This window comes from Nomascus leucogenys, chromosome 8 (assembly GCF_006542625.1).
Source record: "Nomascus leucogenys isolate Asia chromosome 8, Asia_NLE_v1, whole genome shotgun sequence".
NCBI lineage: Eukaryota > Metazoa > Chordata > Mammalia > Primates > Hylobatidae > Nomascus > Nomascus leucogenys.
In genome coordinates, this window is record NC_044388.1 from 75,739,636 (window position 1) to 75,750,230 (window position 10,595).

Genomic DNA, 10,595 nt, shown 5'->3' on the forward strand with positions numbered 1-10,595 from the left:
TGTTATTATTATTAATTCATTGTAAAAAATGTTTTCAATGTAGTATTGTACCATGTGGCTATTTTTATTTTCTATCTGGCAATTATCTCCTTGTCTTTATTTTTCTAGTGGAGTGTTTATTGCTTTTCTTATAGATTAATAAGAGCTATTTATATAGTATTATGCATTGACTGCACTGAAGGTCCAATTCTTTGCCCTCCCTGTTTCCAGGGAACTGTCTTTCTGCCATGTAACTTTGCAGTACCCTCCTACTCAGGAAAAGATGTTATTCTGACTTCTTAACATGGTGATCAATTATGTGACCTATGTTGACAAACGGCATGCTAGCAAATGTGATACAGGCAGATACTTGAAAACGCTTCTGCATTTCTATTGGTTTTCATTTCTCTGCCATGGCCATGAGTATTTATCTTTGCTAGCCTGCTGGATGAAAGACACGTGAATAAAACTGAATCATTCCCTATCATCCCAGCCAAGTCTATCCTGTATTAAGTGACAGGCAGCTGGCTCTTAGTCTTCGGAGAGAGCCCAGACAAGATCAGTAGAGCTGCCTCACTACCCCTCAGTTGGCCACAGGCAAATAAATGAGTCCAGAGGAGGTCAGCTAAATCCCATGGACCGGTGAGCTAAATAAAATGTTATTGTTTTTTGCCACTAAGATTTTGTAGGTGGTTGTTTTGCAACATTATTGCAGCAAAAGCAACTGATATATCTATAAGGATATTCGGCATATTCACACCCAGCCTTTCCCAGTTTGTCACTAACCTCTTAACTATATTTATGTATTTTTAAATATATAGGCTTATATATTTTCATATCAACTTGTGGTGAAATAAGAAATATATTTGGTGTTTGTCCCCAGTTCCTGGCACAGAGCTGTTAAAACCATTGGAACTTCCTAAGGGATAAGGTTGATAGGAATGTCCTTTGTTCTAGTAAAGCAACTCTTGGCAGGCCCCTAGATAGCTTCAGGATGAGGGCTAGTTGCCTTCATTATTGTGTATTTTTGACATTGACTGTAAATGTGTAGATTTATTTCTGAGCTCTCTATTCTGTTCTATTTAGTCAATATCACTCTTTTATGCCAGTACAATGATGCTTCTATTGCAAAGCTTTGTAGTAGATTTTGAAGTCAGGTAATATGATGCCTATGATTTTATTCTTTTTGTTCTAGATAGTTTTGGCTTTTCTGGTTCTTTATTGGGTTTTTATGAATGTTAGGATAGTTTTTTCTATTTCTGTGAGAAATTATTTTCAAATTTCAATAAGAATTTTATTGACGCTATAGATTGCTTTGAGAAGTATAGGCATTTTAACAAGCCTTAATTAGAAACTTGGAATTTTCAGTCCTATCCCCCTCCCCACCACCCACTCCTCCATGCCAACCTTTGGGGAAGAGAGAGAGATGGAGAGTTAATTAATAACCAATCAAGCTTACATAATGAAATCTCAATTAAAAACTAAAAAACTAAAAATAAAAATAAAAACTGAATGATGGAGTTCTGAGAGCTTCCTAATTGGGGAACATGTTCACATGCCAGGAGGGTAGTACACCTCAACCCCATGAGTAACAGAAGGTCCCATCATTAGGACATTTCTGAACCTCATCCTATCTACCTCTTCACCTGACAGTTATTTTTATCCTTTATAATAAACCAGTGGACCTAAGTAAATGGCTTCCTGAGTTCTGTGAGCCATTCTAACAAATTGCAAAACCTGAGGAAGAAGCCATGGGGACCGCCAATTTATAGCCAGTCGATTAGAGGTAAAAATTTGCATCTAAAGTGAGGTTGTGAGATTGAGCTGTTAAACCTATGGAGTCTGACATTAAACCTCAGCAGTTAGTCAGTTTAAATTGAATCGTGGGATACCAAGTCAGTGTCATAGAATTGGAGAAGTGGATTTTGAAAAGAGAATTGGAAAAGATATCACATATTTTGTGTTAGGAGGAGAAAACCCTCTCAATCCATGTTCAGAAATCTCTAACTACAGCTACATTATAGCAGCAACTAAAAGTGACACCAACAAACTTGATATATATGACAGCTCTCTGGATTCTCTCAACAAAGCGCATATTGGCAATGCAGCTCCAGGCTGGGTAGAGGTCACCACAGAGATAGATGGGTTCTAAAGAGACCCCAAAGAAGTCAGGCTCCTGCCCCTTGCAGGCTGATATTTGTTCTAAACATGGAGTCTCCATATAGAGCTCTCTGTTCTCAGCTCAGTTTAGTCATTCACTGCAGGACAACATTTGAAAATTTAAATGAATAAAGAAGAGACTCATATATTCTTGCTTTTGTGAATAATTTCAAAGTTTCTTCTTTCTTAACATATTCATGTAATAAGATAAAATAATTCAAGGATTATATTCTAGTTGGCAAAGGAAACTTACAGATGATGACAAATACAAACATTATACAGATGTGTACAGATATGTCAATATAGAGATAGACACAAATGTATATAGATATATAAAAATACATAGAGATATACAGATATGTATGTACATACAGGTACATAAAGGCAACATACAGACATATACAGATATGTCAACTAATAGTTATTACCAAGAAGGTGACTGTGAAGTATGGGGTCAGGGCCAAGGTAGTAGTCAGATCAGAGTTAGTAGCGGTTCACAGAAGGAATTTGATTATATATATTAAAAAGTGGGCAAATAAATAAACGTATTATGGATTAAATATTTATTTAAAAATCCTTTTTTAAAGAAGGCAAAAAATTACCGATAAAGGCAATCTCTCATGTCAAGAGCTGAGCTGAACTGGAGACAGCTGAGCTATGAGGTATTAGGGCAGTCAATTAAAACAACAAGCCAAAATGAAAGTACTAGTTGTCCACCAAAAAAAGTTAGAACTAATGAATGAATTCAGTAAAGTTTCAGGATACAAAATCAACATTAAAAAATTAGTAGTGTTTTCATACAGTAACAAAAAACTTTCTGAAAAAGGGACCAAGAAACAATCTCATTTACAATAACATCAAAAAAAACTTAGGAATAAATTTAACCAAGGAGTTAAAAAACCTGTGCATTGAAAACTAGAAAAACACTGACAAAAGAAACTAAAAAGGACACAAATAACTGGAAAGATATTTTGTGTTCATGAAATAGAAGAATTAATATTGTTAAAATGCCTATACTTCTCAAAGCAATCTATAGAGTCAATAAAATTCTTACTGAAATTTGAAAATAATTTCTCACAGAAATAGAAAAAGCTATCCTAACATTCATAAAAACCCAAGAAAGAACCAGAAAAGCCAAAGCTATCTAGAACAAAAATAATAAAATTGTAGGCATCATATTACCTGACTTCAAAATCTACTACAAAGCTTTGCAATAGAAGCATCATTGTACTGGCATAACAGAGAGATATTGACTAAATAGAACAGAATAGAGAGCTCAGAAATAAATCTACACATTTACAGTCAAATGTCAAAAATACACAATAAGGAAAGGACAATTTTTTTTAATAAATGATGTCGGGAAAACTAGATAGTCACGTAATTGAGATTAGAGCCTTATCTCACACCATGTACAAAAATCAACCCAAAATGAATTAAAGGCTTAAATGTAAGACCCAAAACTATAAAAATACTAGAAGAAAACCTAGGGAAAACTCTCCTGAACATTGTTCTGGGACATGTTTCTTATATGATCCCCAAAACAAATGGATTTGACAGGCAACAAAACCAAGAAGAAACAAATGGGATTTCATCAAGCTAAAAAGTCTCAGGCGCGGTGGCTCACACCTGTAATCCCAGCACTTTGGGAGGCCAAGGCTGGTGGATCACGAGGTCAGGAGTTTGAGACCAGCCTAACCAACATGGTGAAACCCCATCTCTACTAAAAAATACAAAAATTAGCCAGGTGTGGTGGCAGGTGCCTGTAGTCCCAGCTACTCGGGAGGCTGAGGCAGGAGAATCGCTTGAAACTGGAAGGCAGAGGTTGCAGTGAGCTGAGATCACGCCACTGCACTCCAGCCTGGGCAACAAGATTGAAACTCCATCTCAAAAAAAAAAAGTTTCTGCACAACAAAGGAAACAAGAGAGCGAAGAGAAAACCCACAGAATGAGAGAAAATACTTGCAAACCACACATCTGATAATAGATTAATATCCAAAATATATAAGAAACTCAAATAACTCAGTTGCATAATCAAAAACAAAAACCCCTAAAATATGGACAAAAGACATAAATAGATATTTCTCAAAAGAAGACATAAAAATAGCCAACAGATATATGAAAAAAATGTTCAACATCATTAATCATTGGAGAAATGCAAAGTAAAACCACAGTGAGTTATCAAGGCATACCTGTTGGAATGGCTATTATCAAAAAGATGAAAGATAACAAATGTTAGCAAGAATTCGGAGAAAAGGGATCCCTGGTACATTGTTGACTGGGATGTAAATTGACATACCCATTATGGAAAACAGTATAAAGTTTCCTAAAAAAAATTGAAAATAGAACTGTCATATGATCCAGCAATACTACTTCTTGGTATATATCCAAAAGAAATGAAATTAGTATCTCAGAGAGATAGCTGCAGTCCTATGTTCATTATAGCATTATTTACAACAGCCAAGATAAAGAATAAACCAAAGTGTTCTTCAATGGAAAATTTTCAAATGAAAATGTTACACACACACACACACATTCATGCTCACACACATGGAAACATTATTCCACCTTTTAGAAAAGGAAATCCTGTCATTTGCAAAAATGTGGATGAACTTGGAAGACATTATGCTAAGTCAAATAATCCAGGCACAGAAAAACAAATACTACATAGTCTCACTTATTGTGAAAACTAAACAATTCAAACATGGAAGCAGAGAGTAGAATGATGGTTGCTAAGGGCTGAGGGTGGAGGAGTGGGGGAAATAGAGAGATGTTGGTCAAAGGGTACAAAGTATTAGTTTGGCAGAATAAATAAGTTCTGAAGATCTAACGTAGCCTCATGATTAGAGTTAATACTGTATTGTATACTTGAAATTTGCTTAAATGTTCTCTCCACACACCCACACAAAATGACGATGTGAGGTGATGGATGTGTCAATTGGTTTCATTGTGATAATCATTTTACAATGTATGTATACATTTTAAAAGATCACCCTGTACAATGTAAATATACATAATTTTTATTTGTCAAATAAACCTAAAAAAAAGCTGGAGGGAAAATCAAACACAAAAGTAACAGTTAAGTCTTTAATCACTTACTATGATTAAATACTCTTGTGTATAAGCAAGACACTAACCTGAAGAATGCACTGGCTCTCTGCTGTTCTATTTTTCCCCCATGTAAAAGTGCAGATAAGAGTAAGCTGAATTAGTGCAGATGAAGGGAAATCTGAGTTCCTCGCTCACAATTAAAGACTTTGTTTCAGATATGAAGTTTACTTCCATGGGATATAGTAATAATCTCTAAAATCCAAATGTTTTACAAGACACTTTTATAAAAATAACAGTTCAAAAGAAACATTTGCAAAATAATTATTTGTTTTTATACAAATCTTCAGATTAAAAAGAAGACAATAAATACTTTTGTTAAAATCATTGATTTGTCTCTTAATTTAAACTAACTTTATAGAAAACAATAATATCAGCTATGTAGGAACACTAACATTTTATTCCCATTAATCAGCTGAGTTTCTTTCACCAAGAGTACAAGGGACTATAATTTTAAGACTAGGTGTTGGAATTTCATTAGAGAGACAAAACAAACATAAAGAGAAAATATATAGCGAAAGAGTAAAATGTGATTGTAAACAAATGCAATATGGGCACATAATATTTTACAACTATTTTTTGAAGGCTACCTAATCTGTCTAATTGATATATCAGATGATTCATATGAGCATTCAACACTATTCTAATTCTTAGTCACCTATGCTGGTTGGAGCTATGGCACAGTATACTGATATCCTTAGCTGTTTGGGTTAAGCATGCACAAAGCCTGAAGCAGCTGGAGCGTCATGTTCCATAATCTGGGTAACAAACTCCAGACATAGTCTTTAGTTCCTTGGATGACAGATGAGCAGAACAGGGTCTGACCATTTCTCTACATTACCCGCTAGTAGTGAACGTGCTGTGCTATACCTACTACTCGCCATTCTCCATGATTCAATGTGTGGTCAAAGAAAGGTTAGAATCCCCTGAACAACTATTTCAAGAACAGTGTTGATGACCACAGTGTGTGATAGAGGCCAGGAGAAATTTTTGGTGAATTCATAATTGGACAGTGACCTAGAAATCCTGTCTTCACATATAGCACATACTTTTGTCTATTTGAGGTCAATATGGTAACTTAATGAGATCTAGACCAGCACAGAATGGCATTTCCACAATGCTTGCAAGTGTAAAACATTAGTGCTCCATCTTTTTTTTTTTTTTTTTTTTTTTAGTTGAGACAGAGTCTTGCTCTTGTCGCCTAGGCTGGAGTACAGTGGTGCGATCTCGGCTCACTGCAACCTCTACCGCCCGGGTTCAAGTGATTCTGTTTCAGCTTCTCGAGTAACTGAGACTACAGGCGCCTGCCACCATGCCTGAATCATTTGTGCGTGTGTGGTTTTTTTGTATCTTTAGTAGAGACAGGGTTTCACCATGTTGGCCAGGCTAGTCTCAGATTCCTGACCTCAAGTGATCCACCCGCCTCGGCCTCCCAAGATGCTGGGATTACAGGAGTGAGCCACAGTGCCCAGCCTCCATCTTTTATTTATTTATTTTTTTGAATACTTGATATGAGTGTTTCAATGAATTTGAAATCTACTGACATCATCATAGGAAATTCCAGCTTTGCCAATTTGATTTTTAAACCATGTGTTTTAATATAAAATAAGGGTCTAAAATAAAAGTGTTACAACACTTTTAAAAATGTTTTAATATATTCATTGAAGTAAAAACTGTTTTGAAAAATGTTTTACTATACTCAGGAAATATACCTAGAACTGTATGTTTCAGAATAGCTGGACCATGCTTGGTTGGTCTAGGCTAATCAGGGTAATTTTATCTTGTTATCAGTAATTGGTTGGGAATAAGTATGTGAAGCCAAGTTTGGTATGTACCACATTCTGGGTTGGCAGAATAAAATGTCATTCTCAAAAGCATAAAGAATTCAGGTTCTATTATGTCCTCATTAAATTAGTGTGCTTCATTAAAAAGAAAAAAAGAAAGAAAGAAAACAAATCGGCTATGGTAGATAGTGATGAACCACCATAACTTTAACCAAGCAATAGCCCCAATCCTAGTTTATGTACTGCATCTGATATCTTTTCTAGAACAGATCAGGGCAGTGCCTGGCACTTCCTAGGCAGTTATGGGCCTAATGAATGCCTTCTTTAATCTCCAGTAGGAAGGAAGATCAGAAATAGCCTAACACCAAAAGAAACCCACCTAATAAAATCTTAGTTTATTGGGTACTTTCCAGAATCTACTGTTATAAATATTTTTGCTATTTGACCTTCATTAATGCTTTCAAAATATTACATTCTCTTCGAATTCCAAAAATAAATTTATATTCTTTGGCTTCTTCTTCACCCTCTCTGTTTCCCTCCCCCTCCTTCTTCTTGAGTTTCTATATTTTAGACGCTAATCAAGGTAGACATGATATTGTTCAACAGTATATTGTTCTCCTCTTAGCCAGATTCCCAGCTTCTAGAGGCTGGCTTTTCTCAGGCTACTTATCATTGAGCACGCCCATGTGATTAGTTGAATCTAATGAAATGTGAATTTAATATATATCACTTCCAGGCTGAGGCAGTGATAAAACTATGTGGTATTGTTCAGTCTCTCTGTCCCCATGCTCAACAACCTAGAAAATCTTATATTGATGTAATAGAACTATGAAATTTGAACCCCTAGAATCGCTGAGATGCTACACAGAGGAGAGTTGTCCTGCATTGTTGTAAGGACTCTCAGTGAACTTTGAACATGAAATAACTTTTTGTTGAATTAAGCCTCTGAAACTTTTAGTTATTTGCTAACCAAAGCATAACCTGGCATTACTCAGATTATATAAGTCTCTATTACTTAGTTTACAATAGTGAAAATGCTCAAGCATCTTTGCAGTTTTTAATATGAAAATATTTTCTTTTTTCTTTCTGAAGAGTTTTTCATCTCACAATAACTATGTTGGGAAAATATAATTTTTTGTGACTCTTCTCCATGACAAATTATAAATTAAAAAATATATGTCTTATATATCATCCTTTATAAAATGTTTCTTTGCTAATACAAGTTCATAAGGATTGAAAGAGCTTGCTTTACTTTTCCCCAGCACAGGACTTAACTCAAGCAAGCCTCAATTGTTAGGGTCGTGGTTCCTCAAAGAGATGAATGAATGAAGAAGAGAGGGAAACATAAAGTAAAAAGTGACGGGGCTAATGAGTCAAATCAAAATGTAGGGCTATTCATTGAAATAAATTAATATGCCAACAGTAAGTTTGGGATTTATATGGGCCACAATTAGTTTATAGGGTAATAATCTTATTTGGTAGGATGGTTTAGTAGCAACCATCTCTAAGTGTGGATGAAGCTTGAAACCAAATGTACAATCCCGTAGTTTCAGGCTGTCAGCCAGGTTTGGAAAATTGTCAGACAGGAATTAAGAATGTAGAGAAAAAGGGGCAGTCCTTGTAAAGGAGATGCAAGGGACAGCCAATGTTCAAGCACAACAAAGTAGTAGAAAAAAGAAGTGACTATGAAAATATAATCCATGTTCTAGTCTTTCCCCACTCAGGTAGCCATAGTGATCTTTCCAAAATGCAAAATTTATCATGTTGCTCAACTGCTTAGGTTCAATATTGTTTCATTTATCTTTATGCACTTTGCTTAATTGTTTATGTTTTTACTTCTTTTTGCTGGAGTGTTTTAAAGTAAATCAAAGATACATGTCACACATTAACACTTCAGTATGCATCTCTTATTAATAAACATTTACTTTTATGCTTAATAGTCACAACTTTCTGCCATTCTTTTTATCAGCTAAGATCCTCCCACCTTGTTTTTCAGTTTGAGCATTCCAATAAGCCTATTGGAAAAAAGGCAGGATAGTCTTATATACACATAGTATACATAATGTCTAATATGATATCTGTCATGTAATTGTTGCTCAATAATTATAATGATGATTTTTTAAAACACAAGTATTTCACACTGGGGAACAATAATATAGGTTATATCAGAATCTAGCCATCTATTCCTCCTATCAGTCTTAGGCTGGGTTTCAACCTTTTGCATAGTGTTCTACCTTGGTGAAAATTTGTACTCATCATCATTTGGTAGATAAGGAAAATTGCAATAGAGTATGGGCCTCTAAAATAATTTTTTAACTTGAGTACGTAGAGGTTCTCAGCCCTTCTCAATGTTGTCAATGAAGTAGATTGAGCTTTAATTGTATATTTAGGTCTAAATGAGGATCATTCATCCCTTATTCGGGAGCAATCATTCCAGAATCTGAGTGTACTTACTGAGGGAAAACAAAAGATGAAAATTTATAGCATATCGAACAGGACATCAACAACTTACCTATATCTTAAATTTACCTTCTCTAAGCATCTCTGGTTCAACAAATCCCTGAGCAAAATCCTGGGATTGCCCCTCACTCTGGAGAAACGAGGTGAATAGTAGACACATTCATTTATAGCATAAGCCAGGATCAGATAGCGACTATATTGGGTGAAATATTTCCTTCAGTTTCATCATTCGAGGAGAATAGTAATTCTTCAAATCTACAAATAAATAAAAAGTTCAAAATAAATAAAGCAAGTGGTATAGGCTTTTAGATATCACCATTGTTTAAAGTTTTCCTACAGGTATGTTCTGATCTTTGTCAATACATTCATATGTATTAATTCTATAGATGTGGACACACAGTTCAGAGCAGAGTCTATTCAAATTTTTGAAAGGAAATTACTCAATCCCTCTAAATGATTGACACATTGACTTACCAGGAAATTTATTAAAAATCTATCCTGGTTTATTTCTTGGAAAACTGTAGTTCTAAAATATTCTCCAGGAAGAGCTAATGAGATTTAGGCAAAATTATTCTACAAATAGCCATGGTGAAAAAACAAAAATCTGATTTTGTAGTCAGAAACCAGTTAATGAGCAATCTGTATAAGTCTTAAAATGCCATCTTTTAGCTGATATTCTCACATAATTCATATCAATATTTAAGACATATCAAAATTGTGATTACTGTTTAAAAAAAGATTCTCATGGTGTATAAATCATATTTTAATTTGGTAAAAATATACTTTTTCACTCACCCAACCCCTTCGTTTTAACTTGTTTCTTACTATTTAATGAGCTAGATGTACACCATCTGTTATTTGATCATTATATCAAGCCTGTGTTCCGCCTGGAAAGCAGAACCATACCAGGGAATTTAATTCAGCAAACTAGTCACAGAGTTTTCAGAAAAGCCAAAAACAGGGAAAGATGAGATACCCAGAGATAAATCATCTGCAGGAAGCTGCTGTTTGTACTCCTAAAACTGGAGGTACAGAAGGAGAAGGAAATGATGATACCAGAGTTCAGAAGCCAGGCTCACCAGGGGGAACGAAAACCCCAGTGAAGGA